The sequence below is a fragment of the Mixophyes fleayi genome, chromosome 5 (genome assembly GCF_038048845.1).
Source record: "Mixophyes fleayi isolate aMixFle1 chromosome 5, aMixFle1.hap1, whole genome shotgun sequence".
NCBI lineage: Eukaryota > Metazoa > Chordata > Amphibia > Anura > Limnodynastidae > Mixophyes > Mixophyes fleayi.
Genome location: NC_134406.1, coordinates 80,569,903 through 80,596,680, shown reverse-complemented (window position 1 = coordinate 80,596,680; position 26,778 = coordinate 80,569,903). Strand labels below are relative to the sequence as shown.

Here is a 26,778-nt window from a genome sequence, read left to right as displayed (position 1 = left end):
CTGTAGTCTTTTTGTCCACAATCCAGACCTTGATTGGATTTTGGAGTCCTTCCATTAGTTACACATTGTAAGAGGCATTCTGTACAATAAGCTAAATTTCAACATGTCTTTCACTATAAAACAAAGCTACATGCTCACTGGTTATATGATTATAGCATTAATTCAATAAATACAATTTTCTCTCATAAATCAAATATGTGCATCATCCTCTTCTGAGACTCATAAGTAGTTCCACTAAAACATGATTTTGGTTGATGAAAAACACTATTCTGGGAACTACAACTTACTGGAATAACTCCTCAGACTTGAAATTGGCCTACAGTGAGAAACTGCCTCTTGAAAATTAAGAAAAACACTGTTGTTGCGATTTGACAAATAGGTTGTGAATACCAGACATTTATCAGCAACATACACTATATGGACAAAAGTATTCGGACGCTTGACCATTACACCAACATGGACTGTATTAACATTGTATTCAAATACACATACTTTAATATGGAGTTGGTCCCCCCTTTTGCAGCGATAACAGCTTCCACTCTTCTTGGAAGGCTTTCCACAGGGTGTTGGAGTGTTTCTGTGGAAATTTGTGCCCATTTATTCTATAGAATATTTTTGAGATCAGACACTGTTGTTTGACAAGAAGGCCTGGCTCGCAATCTCCATTCCAGTTCATTCCAAAAGTATTCAATGGGGTTGAGGTCAGGGATCTCTGCGGGCCACTAAAGTTCTTCCACAGCAAACTCATCAAACCATGTCTTTGTAGTTCTTGCTTTGTGCCCTTGGGCACAGTCAAGTTGGAATAGAAAAGGGCCTTCCCCAAACTGTTGTCACACAGTTGAAAGCATAGCATTGTCCAAAATAAATTTGTATGCTGAAGCATTAAGATTTCCCTTCACTGGGGACAAGGGGCCTAGCTCAAACCCTGAAAAACAGCCCCATACCATTATCCCTCCTCCACCAACTTCACAATTGGCATAATGCAGTCAGGCAGGTAACATTCTTCCGAAATTCACCAAACCCAGAATCAGGGCCTGATTAAGGGTTCTGGTCGCCCTAGGCTAATTAACCCGTAGCGCCACCCCCCTCCCCTGAAATCATTAAAGGATTCTCTAGCAAACAAATTTAGATTCTGTTACCTGATCTTGCAGTTTTTGAATGCCACACAATACAGAGATCATCACCTACCCCTCCCAGCCAATTCATTATCCACCTTAGCTCCCCCCACATACCTTCTACTTGCCAATTTATGGCATTAAAGGATATATGTATAAATGTCTCAGAAATAACCCCCAGCGGCCAATCATGATCCTCTTTTCTACTCCAGCCATTAGATCACTGTGCCCATTGTCACACTGCCTCCCTCAATACACTGTGCTTTTTATCACACTCTGACCCCCTTCAGCACACACTGCCCACCCTTCAGCACACACTGCCCACCCTTCAGCACAAACTATCCCCCTACAACACTCACTGTCTTCCTACAGCACTCACTGTCCCCATTTCAGCACTCTGTCCACCTTTCATCAAACACTGTCCCCCTACAGCATTCACTCTCCCCCTACAACACACACTGTCCCCCTACAGCACTCAAGGTTAGCATGCCAGTCAGTACCTATGTTCAGTTGGCCATCAGGAATTGGGCTGTGTATTGCACACAAGCCACTACAGGTCACCATGTTCACTGCGCTGGTATATTGTGAGGGGCAGGACTCTGCATGGTATATTGTGCGGGATCACTATTCTGGCATAATGTGTGGGGGTCACTTCAAGTACAATATACTAAGTTACTGCTGGCATGAGCATGTAGGGGTAAAGTTAAGTATAATGTGCTATTATTAATGGTTGGAATAATAAAGGGGTCTGATGAGGTGCATGATTACCAATCTTGCCTTGAGTGCAACAGCTTGATCACACCACTGTTTCCCCAGTAAGGCAATGGGTAGTGCAATCACCGGTTATCTTGCAATGTTGTCCTTCAGGGCCCTATTTGCACTGATGACTTGGATAGGATGTTTTGGAGCCATGAAATTAAATTTATCTGTGAGTCAACAGAAGGATCATGACATTATGCAATTAGGAGCACATTTTAAGTTCATTGGTTTCTTCCTGTACGCAGTGCCTAATTATAGTATGGTACTTTAAGGTGCACTTATTGAGCATGCCGTTACATTTTATAACAAGGAGATAAACTGCTAATTTGTTAGCTGTATGTGTTTGTAAACAGATATCAACACAGACACAAGCAGCTCAGTGCAGCACAGTGGCCTAGTGGCTAGCACTTCTGCCTCACAGCACTGGGGTCATGAGTTCGATTCCCGACCATGGCCTTATTTGTGTGGAGTTTGTATGTTCTCCCTGTGTTTGCGTGGGTTTCCTCCGGGTGCTCCGGTTTCCTCCCACACTCCAAAAACATACTGGTAGGTTAATTGGCTGCTATCAAAAATTGACCCTAGTCTCTCTCTCTGTCTGTGTGTGTGTTAGGGAATTTAGACTGTAAGCCCCAACAGGGAAGGGACTGATGTGAATGAGTTCTCTGTACAGCGCTGCGGAATTAGTGGCGCTATATAAATAAATGGTGATGATGATGATGAAGCAGCTGTTGTGTTTTTGGTAATTTAGTGTGGTTTGTCTTCCTTCTAATAACGAAACATACACTTATTAGTAATAATTTTGTTTTTGTTACCTATAAATTAAATGCATTATGCTAAATCTCGTTTTAGTTTTGGCTGTAAGACAGGGTATGAAAGGCTTCAATGAGTTTATATTTAAATTTTTTTGTGATCTAGCGCCACCATGTGGTCAGAACAGGCATTTCATATAAGTTTTATGTAAGTTCATTTGTTTACTTATTCTTTCTTTTAAATTAAATACAATTGTAAAAGTAAAATTCAGCAAAAACTAAACGTTTTGTTACTTAAATAAAAAAAAAAAAAAAATTTAAGCTAAGCTTCATAAGTTTTGCATTTTTAATTGCAGTGATTTCCAAACAGCCATATTCCCCATCTTATGTTTTATAAAACACCAGGGGGTAAATGTATTAAAGTGTGTATGTTTCAAGTCACCAACATTCGGTGACTTTGCAAGGTAAATTTAAATTTAACAGCAATGGCTTTAAAGTCAAGTTTTGTCTTAAAGGCCATTACCGTTTTAAATTTCCCCTGCAAGGTCGCTGAATATTGATGACTTGCAAAATCTGCACTTTAATACATTTCCCCCAAAATTAAATTAATGAAAAATCCAGGAAAGTGTAACATTAGGGAGAAGTAAGGGAAAAAACACACACAAAGCACTTTGCCATTGACCACTGTGATAAACAATTTGTCTCAGCATGTTAAAGGACTTTCTATGGAAACCACATCTGTACAGTAAAATAAAATGTTAACTTGAGTCAAAAGGAAATGTATTATTGAAATCAAAGATCTGGCCCAATATATTAAATGACTTATGCTTTATGAAATTTTCATTACTAAAAAATGAACCACTGCACTTACCTTTTTGATTATTGCACAAAAATCCTTATGTACATCACTATCACAGTAACAAATACTGGGCCGCATTTAGAGTTAAATGCATATTCACACCAAATGTATGCAGAAAAAGACATACTCAAAAGAAACATTCTTATATGTACATACTAAGTTGGACGAACATGAGAGAGTATTTGATCCAGGCATATATCAGGCACAGAAGTGTGTATATACTGTTAGGAACCGTGAGCACCACCGCAACTCCCTGCTCTCTCCCCCTCGTCTCCATGACGACCGGGACATCCCTTCCGGGTATTTGACCCGACCGTTGCCATGGCAACAGCCGGACGCCGCTAAACCATTCACAGCCTGTGGGCTGATTAATTTAGGTACTTATTTAATTACCTGGTGCCTGATGATAATTACAGAGCTAAGCCCTGATTGGCTAGTATCAGTATATAAGGCAGGGAGGGCTTAGCCTCACCATGAATTTCTGCATTTTATAGTAGTGGGCAAGGCTATGGTGACAAGACAAGGTCACCACGCCTGTTCTTCTGGGAGTCCGGGAGTGCTTCCCGAATTTCGGGAGCCCCCTGGGAATTCCAGGAGAGTAGGCAAGTTTGATATACACAAAAAACACAAAAATTATTTAGTGGAGTGTCAAATACATAAATAAGAATAGTCTTTACAGTAATTAATAAATGCAAGTCGAATTTCTCATGTAAAATGTAATAAAACAAAAACACCTATAAATCCATGTTTACCCCTTTAAAATACAATAAGAATCTTCTTTCCTGCAGGTGACCAAATGGAAATTACAAATAAGTAATGCAAATAGATGATCATGACTTGATATAGTATACCTGCAATGCTAATGAAATGAGTACTATTAGCTGTACAGGTCAATGCGTAAGCAGCCAATCCATAGCGACTAGATAGTGTGCTGAAGGTTGTTATCATCACATCTTTGCACCAGTAACCTAGTACCCACAAAAGTACTGGGAAGCATCCACGTCTTTGTTGCACTTAGGTGGACACACCCTTACTGTACTCAGATAGCGCTTGACCCCTTGCCTGCCCCGCCTCTCCAGCATATGGGAATGCAAGTCTGCAACATGCAAAGTTCAACATGCTGATGTCTTTTTTTGGTGCAAATGTGCAGTATGGAAGTGCACATCTTAAGCAAAATTTTGTATACATCACACTCTAATTTGGGCCCATTGTGTCCGAGTAAATTTGGATTGATATTGGATTAATAAAGGGAGTGCAAAACCAAGGGAATGGGTCTGATGTAAACATTAAAAGAAAATGTAAATTCCAGAAAAGGGTTCAGGGTTGTAAAATGTTAATTGACCATATATTTATTTATATATTTTCTATATATTAAAAAGTAATTAATATGGATGGTTGTATAAGATATTTCTGTCAAGGAACACACAGAAGTAGTGGTATTCTCACAGTCTGCCTGATTTAGCTCCATCCACCACGTAGGCACGGAGTCTAATGTGGTGAAGACTTTTGCCAGGAACCCCCGCAAGGCTTAATAACCCCCAGTGCATACCTTGCAACTGTCCGGATTTCAGCGGGACAGTCCCGATTTCAGCGAGAAAGTCCCGATAGGACAATACTGATTTCAATAGGAAAATACCAATTTAAGGGCTTTATGGGGGAAAAGAGGTATCTAATGGGCAGCTATGAAAACCCTGCTGTGAGTTTGGATTGAGTTTGAATAAGACAAAGACACTTGCGTTCCATTGCCTCTTTCTGCATACTGAACTGTCCACATCCTGCAGTGTTACAGTTATTATAATTTCTGCTCATATGAGTTTACTAGCAGGGCTGAGGCACTCTGGGGTTAGCCCAACCATATTACTACCTATCACAAGCTAGTTATTGCCCTAATACGCCCCTCTTTAGCTCCGTCCCTGTGGTATAATGAGGGTTATATAAGCTGTGTTTTTGATCTGTAAGGGTGATCTTTGGGGTGACTAGGAATTGTGCTTCCATCACGTACATACATACACTGCTTGTAAGGAATTCTTCTGCCTGGTATCTGTACATCGACTTGCCTGTTTTGCCATCTGCTGAATATACTACGCTTTTGGTTGCAACTGGTCGCCTATGGAATTTTCAAAGAGCCTACCAGGACGCACAGTCCTCACAGTAGCCTAGCACTTTACAGCGTGGGGGCGTGGTCACGCCCCTGTTGCACCATGGTCATACCCGCTTTATGACTTGGCCCCACCACTATCCAGCTGCCGGGGACAGACCTGTTGGGAGGTATGGCAGTGTGATAGTTGCTAATTTATCCTTATGGAGGGGAAAGGGAGAGGGGGAGAGGGATATTCCTCCCAGACTTCAAAAATGACAATCAGATACATTCACTGGGTCAAATCATCCTCAGAATGTTCATACAGATAGCATTTGTTGCAGGAAAGACATCCAAACAATGTTTACAATTTGTTAGTAACTTTGCCCTCATCATATAGAGGGAAGTACAGAAAATGTCCTACATTTCACCTGTAGCCCATCATTGTTGCAAGCAGGACTAAGCAACTCCCCATCTGTTGTGGAACTATAAGTCTGAGCAGGCGCTGACAGGTTCCATCTAGCAGGGCATGCTGGAACTTGTAGGTCAACAATAGCTGAAGAGTCAGAGACTGACAGAATCTAATATGGAGAAATAACAACTGATGAAGGCATCATTTTTGATTAAGGAGTTGCAAACAATATTTACAAGAAACAAATTATTTCTACTATTTTAATATTTATAGATTTGCGATGGTAGTCAGATACTTTTTAGAAATGCAAACAAAATTTAGGGTATTATATTTATTATGTAACTTTTTATGGTTATGGAGTTAGAATTTTTGCTTTTATATATTTCATATTTAGACATAATAAAAGACATATAATAATTTCTTAAATAATATCTACATGACAGACATATGTGAACAGGACACAAACAGTGTGTTAACTAATTTGCAACAATATAAAAGTGCTGTGATTTATGTATGTTGATTAATAAAACTTTGCTAACACATCTGGCAGACATTACCTGGTGAATCTGATTTGTCTGGTACATTGAGAATTTATTGTCCTTAACCAGCACATCAAAACATTATCGTTTTGAAACAGTGCAGATCTCAGCTACTGTTCAGATGGTAAGACCTGCTGAGCTATTAAAAGACAATGAATGGCAGTAGATTTAATGTAGCTTACTTTTAACATATGCTTTGCATTAAATAAATGTATACAGATGGATTAAAAAAGAAAGCTAGTAACATAGAATTTGACGGCAGATAAGAACCATTTGGCTCATTTAGTCTGCCCATTTTTTAACCTATGGTAACCTCAAACCCTAATTGATCCTTCGTTCTTTGTAAGGATATCATTGTGTCTATCCCAAGTATGTTTAAATTGCGCTACTGTATTAACCTCTACCACCTTTGATGGGAGGCTATTCCATTTATCCACTACCCTTTCTGTGAAGTAATTTCTCCTCAAATTCCCTATGAACCTTCTCCCCTTCAGTTTCAGTGCATGTCCTCGTGTACTAATTCTTCTCTTCCTTTAAAAAATGTTTCCCTCCTGTACTTTATCAAAAACTCTTAATATATTTGAAAGTTTCTATCATGTCCTCCCTTTCCCTTCTCTGTTCCAAACTATACATATTAAGCTCTTCTAGTCTTTCCAGCCATGTCTTTGTAGGCCATGCACCATTTTAGTTACCCTTCTTTGTACAGTATATAATGTATTTATATCCTTCTGGAGATATGGCCTCCAGAACTGAATATAGTATTCTAGATGAGACAGTACCGATGACCTATACAGCGACATTATTACTTCTTTCTTTCTGCTACTGATTCTTCTCCCTATGCAACCAAGCATCTGATTTGCCTTTCTCATAGAAGCTTAATAAGGTAAATTGACAGTGGGCTAAAGACATATGGGGCCTGATTCATTGAAGAACATAAATGCCGATATGTGTCGTATTTTGTGTTTTTCACTCTGCACATGTGCAAAACCAATACGTATGCCAAAGAGCACAATTCATGCTTGCACATAAATGAAAGCCTACGATTTCATAGACAGAACAGGTAGGGAATAGGTGTATGCACCTAGTCAATGTATAGTAAGGGCGTGCCAAGTGATAATAATGATGGTCACTTATGAATGCTAGAACATGAACACAGACATAGTTATCATCACCAGTGCATACCATTGAACCAGCTTTCCAGCACCTGCAAGATATACGTCTCGCGACACGACAGATCTCCTTGAGTTACAATGCATGAACATGCCCTTACTGTACTTAGCCTACGCATGCCTCCTCTGTTCCTCCTACAGACATAAGTGTAAAATGAGCTAAAATCTGTATATGGACAGAAATGCATATGTTACACACAAAAAACCTAACATATATTTAGTACTACAAAAACCCTGGTATGTTTGGTGGATACTCTATTAACATATCACATCATTAATCAATTTGCTTTAATCAAACCACAGCTCAGACATACAGCTCACACATTCCTAACAGTATAACCTTACAACTTTAATAACATATATGATATAACTGTAATTATAACATCAACATTCCCCCCTAGAACTGGTCCTCTGGGAATTATGTTGGCCAACAGAGAAGGATGTTGCCTCCTTCATCCAATCCTGCACTAATAAGCTGACACAGACTCTATCCTCCATACTCCTAATGCCCATTCCACAGAGGCCATGGACCCATTATAAAAATAGTAAAATGAAAAACTTCACACTATTTAATGTAACTTATCTAGCATAATAAATTGGTAGTTTATTCATTCATGATGACTGCATTAAACTATATTTTCAGATATCAGATAAATATTTTAGTGACACTATTTGTTTATTTTAACATTATTTCTTCAACAATAGTGTTCTTTAAAGATTTTCAATTATGGGGGTACAGAAAATAAAAAATGGGGAAGGGGCAAAAAGGAAAGGAAGGTACACGGGGGGAGCACAATAAAACATTTGTTACAAGAAAAGATGAAACATATAACGTCAATAGCATTGGGAACATATGAAGTAAAACCAGCTAGTATATAACACGATTGAATTAAACTAAATATAGACCAAGTAAGAAGTGCTCAATATTTGGAACCTAAGGCGAGGTGGGACACAAAGAGGATTGGTGGAATCTTATATTATCCAAATCAAATTCTTGTCTGAAGATACAGCAGTAGAATAAGGTACATCCAGTGTCTCCATCTCACAACTAAGTGGAACTTTGAAATTCATTTCATGGATAGATGTGAGTGTAGTAACCTTCCAGGAACTGAGCTACTGGTTTTACGTGTGGCTATGAGGATATTTCCAATCACATATTTATCACATGAGGGAATTTGAGGTGGAAAATAATGGAGAAGCACCAAGTCACAATGGGCAAGTGGACAATGGGTGACATCTTTGGTCAGGGTCGAGACAGCGGTCCATAAGGACTGGGAAACTCCAAAAAAATGTAAAGGTGTCACCAATCTCATCACAATTGTGCCAGCAATATTTTTTAAAGGGGGGGCCCCATTTGATATAGTTTGTCTGGAGTCAAATAAAGCCTATGCAATAACTTAAACAAGATCTCAGTGTGGTTTAAACAGCGAGACATACTGTGGTCTGATGAGAAGATGGACTGTATCATGGAAAAATCCTAATCTAGGTCTCATTCCCACTGTAGTTGAGAAGGAAATTTTGGGGAGTCATCTATGGTAGAGAGGAATCTGTACAAGAATGTAATGCCAACTTTGTTATTTTCTTTAGTCAACTTGGCCAATAGTCAAGAAAAAGCTGGATGAAGAGAGCGATGCTGTGAGCCGAACAAAGTAAACCAATGTTGAATTTGGAGGAATTTATAGAAGTCTTGGACTGGAAGATGGTACTGGGTTCTAAGCAGCATGAAAGACACAAATAAGGCCCTCATCATTATACAGGTGTTGAAATCTGGAGAGACCCTTCACTAACCAGGAGGAGAGGTTAAGGTCTGGAATCAGTTTGGCTATTGTCAAGAGGGAGACGCTAAAGGTGGGGAGAACTGTTTCTGCATTGGCAGCAATGGCTTTATCCCAGAGCACCAAGAAATCTCTAGACAGTTGAGTTAAACTAAGGGGGAGGGGGGGGGGGGTGCTACATCTTAGGGACCCAAATCAGAGGTATGGAAAATGAGGGATTAAGAGCCTTCTCCAAATCGACCCACAGTTTATGATTTGAGTGAAGAGCCCATTCCCTCAATTGAGATAAAGGACATGCCTCTTGGTATTTAACCAAATCTGGAAGGGTGAGACCTCCCAACTTTTTCTCTCGGGTCCTACGAGAGTAGACCATACGCGGTGACTTACCTTTCCACACATAAGTAAACATTAATGAGCGCAAATGTATTCAAATATGTATTTTAATATTACTTAAGATTTTGTAAAACAGTTATTTGGTCATAATTAACATATTTTCAAATCTAAAATAAGCTTACCTTACACCTTTGTCAGATAAACAGGTACAGACAGTGAACAGTAAATACATAGAACCCACACTTTATAACAGATAAAGACAGCAGATAACTGACTATTATGTTCCAGGCACTAACATTTATACCTAAGCTGAGTGACCTCACAACAGCTGTTTGTGATGTGCAGTCATAAGATCAGCCCAGTGAAAGCAGTTACATCTCTCAAGAATTACACAATGAAGTGAAATTACGTGTCTATTTATAACATTGTAATGAGCACTAATACTTGTTATTATATATTAGTGGGTACAAGTTGTGTTCTTATTCTTAATTCATAAAATTGTCCTTACAGTACTCGGCGTATGCTAGCCCGCACCTTCCCACCCTCCCTATGTCTCCAGGTGTAAGTGTAAGATGCACCAAAATCTGCACATGGACATATGTGCACATTGATTTGGTGATCATGAGCAGTATTAAAATGAGTATCTTATGCAAAGAAACAGACACATATCCAATTGTACATGAGCCCCTAGCTTTGATGAAGCTCTACTAATGTATCATATCATTATTCAACTTAAATTAAAAGACGCAGCTCAGCCATAATGACCACAGCTGCCCATTTAATCTTAGTAACCCGTACATGTATCATCCCCTTTAGATGGGACTTAGCAGGGCACCAATGAGGAGAGGCTTAGTAGATATGATTTTTGCTTTGAAGACTGGAGGGGAGCAGAGTGTTTGTAAATCTCATGGGTCAGTAACTAACTGTAATTTGTGTGCTTTTCTTGGCGATTGTGCTGTCTGTGTGCATCCCTGGCTATGTTAGGTGTATGTGTGCATCTCTGGGTGAGTGTGATATCTGTGTGCATCCCTGGCTATGTTTGGTGTATGGGTGCATCTCTGGGTGATTGTGATATCGGTGTGCATCCCTGGCTATGTTTGGTGTATGGGTGCATCTCTGGGTGAGTGTGATATCTGTGTGCATCCCTGGCTATGTTTGGTGTATGGGTGCATCTCTGGGTGATTGTGATATCGGTGTGCATCCCTGGCTATGTTTGGTGTGTGGGTGCATCTCTGGGTGAGTGTGATATCTGTGTGCATCCCTGGGTATGTTTGGTGCATGTGTGCATCTCTGGGTATTGTGATATCTGTGTGCATCCCTGGCTATGTTTGGTGCATGTGTGTATCGCTGGATGAGTGTCGTGTCTGTGTGCACCTCTGGCTAGTGAAGTGTCTTTGTAAATATCTATGAGATCCTAGTCTCTGTGTGCATGTCTATGGTAATGCAGTATCTGTGTGCATCTTTGTGCAAGTGCAGTGTTTGTGTGCATCCCGCAGTGGTCACAACAATCGCAGCTTAAACCTGCTGTAAGCCAGGAGGCACATGCAAGTAGCAATATGGCACCCTCCTGGACACAGAATAGCTAATTAGACATTTGGAGAATGCGGTCTTATACCTATTGCTATTCCCATGCTCTATAATAATACAGCTTGAAGCTACAGGAAACAATGATGGCAACAAAAAAGTGTTTCTTGCATGAAATAGATGCAATATAAAATACTGAGTAAAAAAAGAAAAGTTATTCATGAAAAAACCCCAGTGTGCCCTTCAGAGGAATAAATTTAGTAAGTAGTCTTGGGAGTGAAAGAGATAAACCTTATGTATCCAAAACATTAGCCCAAGCATTAACCCTAAATTTGAAGCTGAAACGGTAAATGTCACTTAAGCTAAAACTATCCTAAGAAAGCTATGATTTTGTCTCTCAATTTGAATAATGTAAGAATCCCCTATTTATATCCTCTAGTGGAGTAGAAAAGGGAATTCTTTTGAACTCGCCTGAGAAAACTTGATACACTCTACTTTCTGTGATACAGCTGCACATTACAAGGTACTTTGCACAAAAATTATCGTTACATGGATCTAATAATTTCTTGGAAAAATTACTAAATTGTATAAAGCCAATAATCTTAATAATAAGTATAATAATATGTTAATGACATGGTGACTTACATGCATACTTCACATCAGTTAATGGAACTGATAAATCTTAACACCTTTTTGGATGATATGGTTAAACTATATTTACTTTGATATATCCAAAATCTGTGAGTAATGGTAATTTTTATTTATAATTTTATTTTCATATATCTTGTTAAGTTTATTGGTCATTACAAAGAAACATTTCTTTCATATATAAAATAATCTTACCTTACATGATGTCATTTCACATCTCTCAGATATTATCACAGAAACAAATACTGTAGACAAAGTTGCTCACAGGCAGCTGATAACTGACTGCTCTGTCAAATCACTTGTATTTATACTTAAGCTAAGTGACATCACAACAGTTACTTGTGATGTAAGTCAGTGATATTCTTAGCACAGTCAAAGCTTTTATAACTGAATTACATGAGGGAAATTTCATGTGTGGTTACGTATTTTACTTTAATGGGTGATAACTCGTATCTAGATATTGATGGATAATCTCATTAATATCTTGTGAAGAAAAGTACATTCCTCATGGATATTCTACTTCTGAATGTGAATGTTCTTTATGGAATGTTCTTTATGGAAAACATTTATTTCAATTTATAGAAAAATGAATTTGCTGATGATTGCAATTTCAATATTTAACCATTTTTATACTGAAAGAAAACTTGCAAGACAGTAAAATCAGGAGAATTTCAAAGTCATTGTGTAATGCTCCGTTAAACTTCTATAAGGTACCATTTAAATATTTTTTGTAGTTCTAATACACAGCTGGGTCACAATGAATTTTAATAGAAACCTGGCTATAGGGTAGGAGAAACAATTAAAATAAAGAAACATGACAATGGGCTTTGCAGAGAAAAACATCCCTCTTAGAGAAGTGAAAGGAAAGAGCAGAGGTATACGAACAATGGCAGCCAAACAAGTCCTGAGAGATAAATTATTGAATTCGGGCCATGAAGATTCAGAGGACACATAGTGGAAGAGGAAAGGCCTAGGGACAAGTTGTGGTAGAGAAAGACAGGTAGCCAATGGTAGTGAAATCCAACAGGATTGCAACAGACTGTATACTCCAAAGTCCAGACCATCATTTGATCAGTCAGAATTAAGATTAGCCAACTCCTTGTGAATACAAAATTCCACCACCTTTTTCCATTTTTTCTGTTTATTCCCTCTGTCTCCATTAAAATTTTCTAATCAATCTGTTCTATATTCTTATCTGTACAAATATTGCTAGTTGTCCATTGCTAGTTGTCCCACACAAACAAGCATTCTGGGGCATTTGGGCAGCATTTGGGCAGCACAGTGGCCTAGTGGTTAGCACTTCTGCCTCACAGCACTGGGGTCATGAGTTCGATTCCCGAACATGGCCTTATCTGTGTGGAGTTTGTATGTTCTCCCTGTGTTTGCGTGGGTTTCCTCCGGGTGCTCCGGTTTCCTCCCACACTCCAAAAACATACTAGTAGGTTAATTGGCTGCTATCAAAAATTGACCCTAGTCTCTGTCTGTCTATCTCCCTCTTTGTCTGTCTGTCTGTGTCTGTGTGAGTGTGTGTCTATATTAGGGAATTTAGACTGTAAGCTCCAATGGGGCAGGGACTGATGTGAGTGAGTTCTCTGTACAGCGCTGCGGAATTAGTGGCGCTATATAAATAAATGATGATGATGATTCTGTGAGTTAATGAAGAACAGAGTAGAAATGTTAATTTACAGTAGACAGATCTGTAATATAAAATGTTTATTTGTGGGGAAGAATAAGTACTGTGTTTTGTGCTCAAGTTTTCATTCTGTGTCTCAAGTTAATCTGTCAACCACATTGCAAATCAGTTTACTGCAGATTCCAGCAGTCCCATTTTTCAGTGACACAAACTGCATTTGCTGTCAAAGCAACATGGCTGGCAGGTGGGGGCATACAAGGAAATGAATGGAGAAGTCATTGCCATTTGTGCTGAGTAGAGTGACGGCTGTAGCCCCTGGGCATATTCCCATCCACTATTACCTGCAGACACTGGTCTACTGTGCCTATAACTACACCTCGTGACAGGAACCGGGCACTAAGTTGCACATGTAGCACCAGGGACTGTAAACCACACCATCTAGACACAACCTATGCAATCAACTATGATAGTCTTGTAGAAGGTTAACAGCATGAATGTATTAGTCTATATCTCTGAACTTACTAAGTATACATAGTAGGAGTCTCTATCACCCACTTTTATTTCACAAAGATACTTGTGTTGAGCATCCGTTGAGCATCCAAGTGACCCCATTTAGCTGCCCAGACTGACTGATGTGTGTGGGGACAGCTCAAACAGAACAACAATTCAGAAACCAAGAGGTAGCATTCATGCACAAACCTGTCTACAGGAAGCTTTTTCTTAATTACAGTGTAACAATTAGAATTTTAATTGTTGATGGAGAGAGTGATTATTTTTACTACTTTATTATATGTTTGTGGCTATGGCTTAGGGAGCTAACACAATTTGTGCTGGTGCACCTAGATTTGTGCCATAGTGCATGCAATTGTGCAACAAGATGGTAGTATTTGGGTGCCTCTTGGTAAGTTAGCTCTCAATTTAAAAACACATATATATATGGCCCAAAACTAGGGACTCTCATTATTTAGAGTTAATAGAAGCGCCGTGGCTCTCCATACATTTGCAAATGTGTGCAACTGACATTTCTGCATTTTTTCTTTGCTGGTCATAGCAGTGTGCTGGGGGATTTTTCTCTGTATTTGTTGTCAATACAATGGTCGTGATGCTCCCTGAATGAAACACCGTGTCCAGCTATTCCTCGGTTTTGCAGATTAATACATGAGATTCATTTGCTCATTTTCCATCCTGGTGGCACCCATTACTGCGCTTACCCGAAAAGGGGCCGACACGGCCTATTGGTCCCCATTAGCTATAGTGTTGTCAGGCGCAGTCTCCGCTGTTCTCCTGTGAAGCGGGGACAGCCTCCTGATAGCAGCCAATAGTAGGTCATCCTCGTGCCATCGGGTGCATGTACACTGACACGTCCCGTTGCTAGGCAGTGGGATGCTTCCTTGTCTCGGCGGTCAGTGTGTTTAGCCGCCCCTCTTCTCCTTCTATCACAGCTTGGCTGCCTCTATATAAACCTGGCTCTGACACCATTAGGGTGCCAGAGTATCATTTCTCCTGTTCTCCAGCATTATTGTATATTCCTGCTCCTGTTTTGGTTTTGACCTGGCTTCCCTAACTTCTCTTCTGGATTGTGCCTGATTGCCTCTGTTGTGACCTCGGTCTGTCGACCATTCTTCTGGATTCCGCTATTAGTCCTATCCTTGTGACCTCGGCCTGTCTGACTTCTCTGTGGATCTCCCTTTGGTACCACCTGTTTCTGTTTGGTTTCTGACCCGGATCGTTCTGACCACTCTCAATCACTACTCTGGTAACTGTCTAGGAGGACCGGGTCCTGTGTACCCTGTGCAGCAAAGCTCAAACCTCCTTGCGGGGGTCCCTGTTGAACACCAGAAATACATTAGACTCTGCACCTCCTGGTTCAGTGGCGCTAATACCAATTAGTGGTTTCTGAGCATCTGTAGTCCACAGCGCTCCTTGAGTTTGACACTACAGCGCTCCTCGAAGCCTAATCAGCGTCCATCTCTGCACTCAAAACCGCCTTTTCCACAGCTCTGGTCTTCAGGCACCCAATCCCGGAACCTTCTTTGATCATAGAAGTGGATGCTTCGGATGAAGAGGAAGGTGCTATCCTTTTGCAAAAGGATCCTCGGGATCAGAAGTTGCACCCTTGTGCTTTCCTGTCTTGGAAGTTTACCTCTACAGAAGCTAATTATGATGTTATATGTTTCAACCGTAAATTGTTAGCCATTAAATGGACATTCGAAGAATGGTGGCACTGGCTAGAAGGTGCTAAGCATCAAATTTCTGTCTTCACGGACCACAAAATTCTTCTATACAGTCAGTCTACCAAAACACTGACATCCAGACAAGCCCGATGGGCTCTCTTTTTTACCCATTCCAGTTTGTAATCACTTACCGACCAGCTAACGCCTTGTCCCGCAACTTTGTATCCACACATCCAACTTCTGCTAGCCCTTTAACAATTGTTCCAGCTTTCTCTATTCTTTCAGGCCTCACTCAGGACCTGGGTACAACTTTACGTAAGCTTTAACGCCAGCCACCTCCTGAGACACCGGCAGACAAGTTATTCGTTCCACATCACCTAAGAAGGGCAGTCCTCATCGAAGCTCATGACTGTAAAACTTCCGGGCATCCCAGAGTATCAAAGACCATCGAGAACCTGACCCGTTTGGTTTGGTGGCCAACTTTACCTGCTGATACTAAGGAGTTTGTAATGTCTTGTGAGCTCTGCGCCTGGAACAGTCGCCCTGCTGGTCCTCTGATACCCTTATCTATTCCAGAAAAGCCATGGGCACACTTATCCATGGATTTTATTGTTGATCTACCCTGGTTCTCTGGTTATAACACCATCTGAGTGACTGTTGACCGATTTAGTAAGATGGCCCACTTTGTACCCTTGACCGGGCTTTCATGTGCACAAACCTTGGCCTCCTTGTTCATACATATTCCGTCTCCACAGGTTCCCTGTTGACATTGTATCTGCCCGGGGCTTTCAATTTGTAGCTTCATTCTGTAAGGCTTTTTGTACACTACTAGGAATCAATCTCAGTCTCTCTACGGCCTACCACCTGCAGTCTAATGGGCAAACCGAGAGGGGGAATCAATCCTACGCCTATATGTTTCAAAATTCCATGATAATTGAGCTACGCTACTCGCATGGGCAGAATTTGCTTACAATAACGCCTATGATTCCTCTACACGTGTCTCACCATTTTTCTGCAATCTGGGCTTCCACCCCTGAGCTAATTCCCTGACTTCTCTGTCTGCTTCAAGTTTGCCTGGTATCCGTAACACTGCCATACACTTCGCCCAAATCTGGAAGAAGGTTCACTTCGCTCTCAAGCAAGCCTCCTTTAAATTCAAACATTTTGCAGATCTGCATCGTAGGCAAAGCTCTTTCAAAGTTGGCGACAAGATCTGGCTCTCAACATGAAATATCAAACTCCGAAGAGCATAGCCCTCTTTCCTTGTGTGCTCCTTCTACTATTCCATCACCCTCTGTATTTCTTGGCCTGCTTCGCTAGCCCTGTTTTTCCTGTTTACTTAAGCTTCGGCATTCTTCTCACTGATTTCTACCATCTTTTTCACTATCTGTCCCAGAAATAATCTGATTTGCTTTACCCTGTCACCTGTGTTTGTATATATTTTTGTATCATGTTGTGTCTTGGTTCTGTTTTATGTATATGTAATGTACGGCGCTGTGGACCCTTTGTGGTGCCTTATCAGTCAAAGATAATAATAATTGTTCTCTCCTCAAGCTGACTACCTTGTCTCGCAAATTCAGGCCTCATCGAATCCACAGACCTGAGCTTTTGTTCACTCATTTGCTGACCTGCTCCTTATCCCTCTGGATACCCTGCCTAAAGTCGTGTTTCGCTATTTGTTTCACCTCTGCTTGTTTACTGGATTCTGATTGTTTGCTTGTTGCCCTGACCTCTGCCTGTCTCCTGGATTCTGCTCATTTGCTGGTAGCCCTGACCTCTACCTGTGTACCGGATTGTGGCTAAGTAGCCTGGAATCACTTGTCTCCAGAAGTCCAGTTCTCTCCTCCCATCTCCTGAGCTCATAAGCTCCCACTACGCTGAGTTTAAGACCTGGGGGCATCTGAGTACCTGTGAGCATAACTAGCTCTATGGGAAAGGCGGCTGCTAACGGTGAAGATCTCTACCCTCTGTTCTGGGAGTTTATGTTAGCCCTAACAGTAAGACATCCAGGCTGTCAGGCTGGCCGTGTGAATCTACCTACCCTCTGGTATAGTCACCACTACACGGGGAGGCACGGAGTTCACCAGGGACACCCGCAAGGAGGTTTGGATTTTGTGGTAGAGGCACGCAGGTCGCGGCCCTCCCAGGTAGCCACCAGAGAGGTGAAGAGGTAGGCAGGAAAATAGAACAAGAGAGCAGGCAGAGGCAAAGTCAGGGTAGCCAAGGTCAAACCAGAGGATGCAATAAGTCCGCAGGGAATTCCAACAGAAGAGTCAGGCAAGCCGGGTCAATACCTTGGAACAGTCAGGAACAGATAGATGGAGCTGGGTTGGCGGTCAGAATCAGACAGGAAGCAAGGACAAGCGTCACATTGCCTAGCAACGAGGAGGCCGCAGCTCTGCGCATGTGTCGGCGACTATTGGGCATAGACGCGTTCCGTTGCCTAGCAACGGGACGTGAGGAGGCAGAGCAGGAAGGAACCCATCTCAGGCACTTCCTGACAGTGCGGGGACGGCGCCTGACACAGGCGTTCCATGTATTAGTGAATTGAAGGGGATGGTCGTGTATAACACTGGTGATGTACTCCAATTTATGTGTCTGTCATATTTTAAGGATAAGGGTCATCCCTATATTTATTATGCAATTGCAGTGTCCTTTTGCAGTTCTGCACAGGGCCACAATTCTTGCCACATTTCTAGCAATGTACAAAAAAAGATATAATAAAGAATTGCCATGTGTAATAAAGACAGTGTTGAAGTTGAGACAATATCATAATCAATTTAAGATATACATGTGGCTAAACTGAGCAGAGAGGTGGTGGCTTTACAGTGGTAGGTGCTTGATCTTTGATGTGATATGTATACTTTTGCATAGTGCAAGTCTTCAGATTTTCCTCCTCAATGTAAACCTTGGTGCACTTTTAGTTAGCAGAGGCATCTCCAAAAAGTGGGAGCATGCATGCACTCTGAATTGCGCTCAGAAGACTATCTAGGTGCACTGGTGCAAAACCAAAACGATTTGTAGTATCCATCACGAATTAGATCCTGTATTACAGTTCATGAACTTTACCTCCAAGACATTGGCTTATATATTCTATTTTATTATTATTTATATATAGACATTAACAATAGTAAATAAACAACAGTTGAAATTAGGCACATCGACTAAAATTGCGCTTAGGAGCAACATTTGCACTTAATCACAGCAACCAATCAGTAAACTTCTTTTTTCTAACTAATGTAATAAAAGGAAATTCTCTGATGAAGCCACATTAATACCGGACGAAGAAACACATAAGTGGAGTCATTAACAGGACTAAGAACTAAGTCATCTGTGGAAGTGATAACTATACTATAAAGACTCTATTGATAAACATCTGGCTATAGACCTGCATCTAGCTGTCAAACAACATGTATGGAGGTGCCAAGTGGAGTGGGAGGTAATAGACACTAAAATATCTATCTGATCTGCCGCAGGGTGAGAGATCAATACAGAGAGCCACTTGCTGTGGTTAAATTACACTGCTTTCCTGCTAGGGCTGACAGAAATATCAGAAACTTGTAGAACAGGCAGGAGAGGTCTTCACCTATAGCAGCCGCCTTTCCCATTGAGCTGTACGCTCTCACAGGTACTCAGATCTTCACTCAGAGTAGTACAAGTTTATAATATTATTGCAGCACAGGCGAGGGCCTGATGGTAGCGCAGTCCAGAAGCAGGCCGAGGTCAGAGGGGCAACAGAAAGCAACGCATCTGGAAAACAGGCAGAGGTCAGGGTCACAGGCAATCCAACAAGCAAGCCAGGGGTCATACACAAAGAATCAATCCACAGGAGCAGGAGAAAGGAGGAGGTCAGCAACCAGAGACAGAAAGCTATAACCGGCACTGAGGCTCAGTCCTCACTGCCTTAAATAGTGATGTGGCCCAATGAACAAGCAGAGTGCACAGCTGAACCCTTAGCACAGGTGGCTAAACCCATTCCCCAATCAGCCATAGGAGGCTGCAATCACACACACCTGCGCACGCGCGCCCAGCTGTTAGACAGCAGGCCGGGCACGGCGGCAGGGAGAACCAAGCGTCCCGGTTGTTGCCTAGGCAACCGGGACGAAGAAGGAGGAAGTGATGTCCTGGTTGTCATGATGACGGCCAGGACGCCCACGGTGGCCAGCAGTGGAGTCACGGCTCGTGACATTTCCATGATCTTTGCTGGACTCCGGATTTGAATGACATCGTTATAGCAGCTGGATAAATTTAACTTACACCTCCTAATTGAGGAACATACAATCAGTTACTAGGGTATCACCAGGGGCGGAGAGTCTGAATTGCCATACAAGATTGACAGTCCTTTAATTTATGGTAACTCCTTGTAATATGCCAATCTTATTGTACTCTGTATGAATGACTTCCGTTGTGTGCATGATCGGATCTTCACTTATTGAGCCTGATTCATTAAGGAAAGTAAAGCAAAAAAATTAGTAACTTTGAACATTGGCAAACCATGTTGCAATGCTAGGGGGCTATTATTTGCACATAAGGAATACTGGCTGCTTTTTTCATTTAGGACGCAAATACTTGATAACTTTATTTTTACACTGACATTAAAAGTTGATCTAGGAAATGCCCTACCCCAATTATAATTATCAGTCCTCCCATTTTAACTTTACCTCCCCCTCCAATGCAATATGATTTTTCCAAGGTTAAAACTTACTAATTTTTCTTGCTTTACTTCTCTTAATGAATCAAGCCCATTATATTTAGCTGAATATTTGACCAGGTGCCTGTTCATTCCTAAGAAGGTGGATTGTTTATTTGTATGACTTAATTAATATATTTTGAATTTATATTGATTCCTGTTATTTGGATGCCTGGCATAGGTGGATTGGGGAGATCATATGAACTCATTTTACTTTGTATGCATTTTTTGTAAAAATGACAGAAAGTGCCTGATTGTTTTGCTTTGGTTACATTCAAGTTCTATCCTCCAGAGACTGATCAGACAATATATTTTATTTTTACAAAGTTCAGTAAACCCCAGGAAGACTTGTCACTTTTTTATCTATTTATTTTGTGTTAACTTGTTTTTTATTTTAAGCCAAGATATTCTGTTGATGTGGAAATTCTTTGGAAAATCCCCACGCCTCCCTAAAATTTACATTCCAGGCAGATTAAGTGTAAAACATTAAATAGACTACACTACTTGCAAAAGTCAACTATGCAGTTTCCCTTCTGATTTTATGGAGAGAGGTGTTTTTGGGTGCAGGTGTCACATTCTTTTAATGTGAAGTGATCACATTTTTGTGCATGAGTGCATAGCAAAATGGATATAATAGCCTTGCTGTGCAGGATAGAGGATTGGGTTATATTAGAATAATTTTTTTGATATATATTATTCCCATTTGTTATAATTATATATATATATATATATATATATATATATATAAATATATGTATATATACAAGTTAACCTGTGCATGATACTCATGCATTCTAGTCAAATCAAGCTACTTAAGGTGTTAAAAAGGTTCTTGTCATGCATTTGGGCCATAGCCCAGGCCTCAACCACCAACCACTCCCCACTGTCACCCCCGGCAACCACCAACCACTCCCAACTGTCACTTCTCCTTCAAGAAATATATATATTTTTTTAAATCTTTATAAACACTTTTAACAATTAACAAATTAAATTAACAAATTAAAAACATCTTAGTATACCAAATTTCAGCCCTTTCTGAATTTTTTTCCTACACACACTAAGAATTTAGTAGGTCAGTGTATAACTCCGCCCAGCAGGTGGCGCTGCAGCTTGGTTTTATTTTTACACACACACACACACAGACAGACAGACTAACACACGCCACTAGACATTTATATATTAGATATATATATACACACACACACACGTATGTATGTAGTGATGAATCCATGTCTCATCTGCAGTAATGATTCTTTTAAGAAACTTTCTTCTCCTTAGAGTATCGCCCCCAATTTTTTTTTCAGATGTCCAAACGTTTCTGTTCGTGCTCTTCCGTGAGTTGCTTCGACACCCATCTCGCACAAACTTATCGAAATCCAAGTCTGTTGTGGATTATTGCGTAGGCAGGGCCATGGCTGATTTGCAAATGATTTCCAACATAATCCACTGTCACTCGTCTATCCAACAGAATCAGTTCACGTGGACGCTCAATGTTCTCATCGTTCATGGACGGGCGCCTGGCTCCATCTTCATGGCTGACACTTGTACAACCTTCTTTGAATTTATCTATCAATTCATACACACTTCTTTGTGACAAAACACTTTCTCCATACTGTGCACAAAGTTTTTGATAAATCGGCACCAGACACACCCTCAGACGGCAAAAAACTAAACATTGCACGCTGCTCATCTTTCATGCAAGTCATAAGTGGGGCAGCCTTTTTTTCTTGCACTGCAGTCACATATGAACTTAAATAACATGTTCAAACCTGCACAGCAGTGACTGGGGAGACAGCGAGCTAGTACGGAAAGCATCCATAAGAAAGTGCGGCCAACAGAAGCTTTAATATAACTGGAGTGAGGATAATTTTTGACTCACCCTCGTATATTAGAAAAAATGAAGCTCTTCTCTGAGCCCATTACCTTGGGCTGCATTATTGAAAAAAAGGGGGCTAAATGTGAGACAGGGTCTGAGGTCAAGCAAATTATGTTATAAGAATTTGGATTGCTGAATAGGTACAGTCCATATATCGAATCTATATGATAAAGCTTGACAAATAGAAAATTATGATAAGATACAGTATATACTAAAGTCTTTCTAAAATATTTCACCTTTGTCTGAAACCATATACAATACTCACCAATGCTCATCATATAATTATGTAATTCCAGCATCCACCGGAGGCATAACTGTAGTGAGTATTTGTCTGAGGTGTAACAATATTCCCTAGAAAGAACCCTGGGAAACGTATGATGTTTCCTTATTTGGGGTAATATTTTTTAAGATTTACAATTATGGAGCAGCATGACATCTCAGGCCACGGTTCCTATGTATAAACAAAAGTAATATATCTATCTTTAAACAAGAATGTATAAACGTACAATAAACAGCACTAATGCCAAAGGGAAAGCAGGCTGGGGCTCTTCCAGAGCCAAATCAGTATTTCAAAAAAGATGTTTAAGAAAAAACAAACAGATTTATCACAGTTTAATTTGGAAGGTGACTAAGATGAAGACACCTTTGAATATCGCACAAGAAGCGATATAGCTCCTTTTAAAACCCAGATGAAACAAACAGAATTGCAAGAGACAGTGGCAGGTTTAAGATTGAATGATCCACTCTTTCACTCAGCTTGCCCCCAAACCTCTCTCAAAACTAATGTAAACCATTCTAACCTGGCTGTCAGTGTGTTCCTTTTTGATGTTTTGGTGTCTATTTTGAAAAAGTTATTACAAGGGTTTAGGGTTAGACTTAATGCTTTTTTCATCCCAATACAACAATTTGAGGATTTGCTGTGTTTAATTTTATTGGATATAACTGTATCTCAGCGTTATGGACCAGCAAATTCCTCCTGCCGTGATACATCTCAGTTGCATTACTAATGTCCTTAAAATTGTTTCCTTGATGCTCTGGGACTCCAACTCCTTCAAACTAAAACTTTCAACTGCAATATCTCCTTTAACCCCCATCTGGCATAACCCGGTGTTCCCTCCTGGATCTGCCTCTACAACCCACCGTAACTGGTCTCGTGCAGGGCTTAAATTTCCAGTAGATTTTTCCAAACAGGGCCGCTGGCTTTCGCTAGCGGATCTCCAACCCCAATCCCCGTCCCAAATCCTCAGCCCCTTTGAATTCTTCCAAATTAATCATTTCTTGCGATCCCTGCCACCAACCTATGTTCTTAGGGACCTTACTCCATTTGAATCTCTTTGTAGAAAACATCCCTTGGACAAGGGCATGATTTCTCAAATATATAGCATTCTTCTCACTTCTGCCCTTCCCTCTCCAAACCCTCATGAAGACGAGTGGGAAAAGGACCTTGGTCCTCCCCCGGATGAAGAGGCTTGGGAGGACATGAGACTGGGGATAGCTAAATGCTCCATATCAACTAAACTCAAGGAAACCTCTTACAAAATTTATTACCGTTGGTATTACACTCCCACAAGACTCCATAGAATGTTTCCCTCTTCCTCGCCCTGCTGTTGGCGGGACTGTGGCCAAAGGGGTACGATGTTTCATATTTGGTGGTCTTGCCCGATTATCACCACCTTCTGGGACTCAGTCCATAGTTTCCTAAATACCCTTTTTGAAGCTCCTATCCCGAAAGATCCCTGGATATTTCTTTTATGTTACACTCCCCAAGACCTGGACAAATTCTCCAAGAAATTAACTGCCCACATCCTGACAGCAGCCAAATCACTCATAGCCCTTAATTGGAAAAAGACCTCACCTCCATCCCTTTTGGCTCTCAAGAAGCAGATTTGGCACGTGGCCGCTATGGAGGAGATTACGTACTACCTCCACGATAGAGGCCACGTCTTCAGTCAAGTCTGGGCTCCATGGCTAGCCGTGGAACACACCTTCCCCCCTCAACGCTCCACGTCCTCCGACCTGACCCATGTGCGATGACCCTAACTCTTCCCGACACATATCTCCCCCTCTGCTATAGGCTCAACACACCCTAGTTATCCTCTAAATACTTACAGTTCTTATCTTTGTGGTCCTACCCCCCTCACCCCTCCCCCACAATCCATTTTGTTCCTACACCCATTTTATATTACTCTTTAAAAATGTAAAAACCGGTCATTTTTGTCTAAAGGTTTCCTAATATGCGATACACCACAATAACTGTTGTGATTTTACTGTGCATGCTACACAGTGTTATCGTTTCGCTGTCTGTATTTTCTTGATTGACCACTGAAAATAAAAAATTATAAAAAAAAAAAAAAAAAAAAAAAAAAATTGTTTCCTTGGTGATTAGGTAGTTTCATCATTGGGTGCAACCATGTTGTAATCGGCGTTTAATGTGTTCAATCATTCCCTCTTAGACACAGCTGTCCATCATGCTGCTATTGGATACATATTCTTTAAAAGACTTCCTTTTCCTGCTTCCTGTGCTGGTTATAGTTTATCTCTATTAGTATGTGCTTATCTACATAGCTCCTTGTTTGAATATTTAGAATTTTGACCTTGGCTTGGTTATTTGTTTTTTACTCTCACTATGCCTACTCCGACCTTCACAATGCATTTAGGCCTTGCTTGAACTCTACGTGCCTCAAACTATGGACTTTATTTTGAACTTTGCTAGAACTCAGCCTGCCCTGACTTTTGGATTTGACTTCTGCTGTACAACATTCTCTCTGCACTTTTACTGGACACTGGTGTTTGATTTCCTTGGGCCTCCCCGTGTCATGTCCTAACCTCCACGATACTTATCTGCCTAAGCCTGCACTATCTAGAGCTTGAGACCTTAGGGCACCCAAGTTTTGTGAACAACTCGCACTCTATAAGAACAGTGGCTGCTATAGGTGAAGACCCTGGCAAGCAGGTTCTGCATGTCTTAGTGTTGGCATAACAGTAATGTAACATTCAAAATATTTTACAAAGATTTTTTTCTGTTTTTTTTTCTTTCTCCATATTTTCACGAATCCTCAAAAGGTTTAGAATTTTATAGTAAAACGTTAATTAGTAATATCCTATTGATGTTATTCCTTTGATATAACTAACATTTTCGCTATGTTTTTGTGTTTTTATAAGATTTATATTCTATTGTGGAGCTGGTGGACCACAAAATCTTTGATAAATCCCCATCACCATCCATATTTCTGGGCTTTAGCCCTCATCCCCCATGGGTCCTTTGGACCATGAATTGCCACTACTCCTTTCCCTTTTCTAGTCTTCCTCCTCTGGAGGTGTTTTATCAGTCTCAATTTGATTGCTTGCCTTGATCAAAAGATTTGCTAATATAGGAAAGGGGAGGCTTTTATAGCATAGGACTTTATCTATAATAAATAATAATTTAGCTCAAGATCTTTGAATCTTTTTTCCATCTCTGTTAGAAAGTGTAACTCAAAGGCTCTCTGTGCCCACCTTAAAATGACTGCTTGATTCAAGACTATGGTATCCCTTGGCCAGAGATTATGCATTACTCAAGAGTTCTTGATATCTATACTAGAATTAGTACTGTTTTGGGACAGAATGGATCCTCTAAAATTATTGATATACGCTGTGACAGACTGTTTTACAGATTTATCTTGGAGTTCCACTTCACAGCACCTAAAACCACTTGTGTCTGGGTGTTATATGTAGCTGCTGCACCACCTCTATCCTGGTAAATGTGGTTAGTTCCTCCTGACTGCTTACTTTGGATATGCAGGGTTGCAGACAGAGCACTGACGTGGGATGTCGGTTTCAACACAGGACAGCCAGGGGATAGATTAGAGAGCACTGATCTGTAGGTCACAGGAATACATCAGGTTTAGGAGTCTTGCAGGTATAGAGCAAGATCTTTAAAGATAGTGATGTTTATTATTCAACAGATTTACAAGAATTGTTAAACACAACCACTTGAAGGTAATCATATACACTCACACATATAAAACATGTTCTCTTCATATACAGCCAAAGGCATTTTCAGCCTTGGCGCAAATTCAAATATGCACTTACTAGACCAATCTTAGTGGGTGATGTGAGCAGGGAGGCCAGTCTGGGAAAGGGGGTAGACTGTACTCAATTAATCAGGATTAGCTTCAACTGGTCAATGAACAAGGAATTTATGAACATGTGCAATTCATTTGTCACCTGATTATACCTCTTCTATTATAAACAGGAAAACTTTTAAAACACAGCAATAATTACATATAATGGTTGGAATGAGTGTTGCTCTATACACAGTGAACAATGTATTGACCAAAATTGGGATTTAAATACAATTTACAGTATTCTATGATTCTCAAATAATTGCATATGCCTACACAGTTTTGGTTTAACATTGAGATAATTTCCAATAATAGCCTCCCTTTACACAGTAAGGTCCCTGGG

The 26,778-nt window shown here is 40.6% G+C and overlaps 1 long non-coding RNA gene across 1 annotated transcript; it reads right to left on the bottom strand.

The window, feature by feature from the left end:
* Nucleotides 1–5,855: 5,855 nt before the first annotated feature.
* LOC142157691 (uncharacterized) lies at nt 5,856–12,220 on the bottom strand. The gene is made up of 2 exons (XR_012692572.1): nt 12,155–12,220; nt 5,856–6,140 (listed from the first exon to the last, which is right to left on the bottom strand). It is a non-coding gene; the product is annotated as an uncharacterized LOC142157691 (long non-coding RNA).
* Between the last annotated feature and the right edge of the window lie 14,558 nt (nt 12,221–26,778).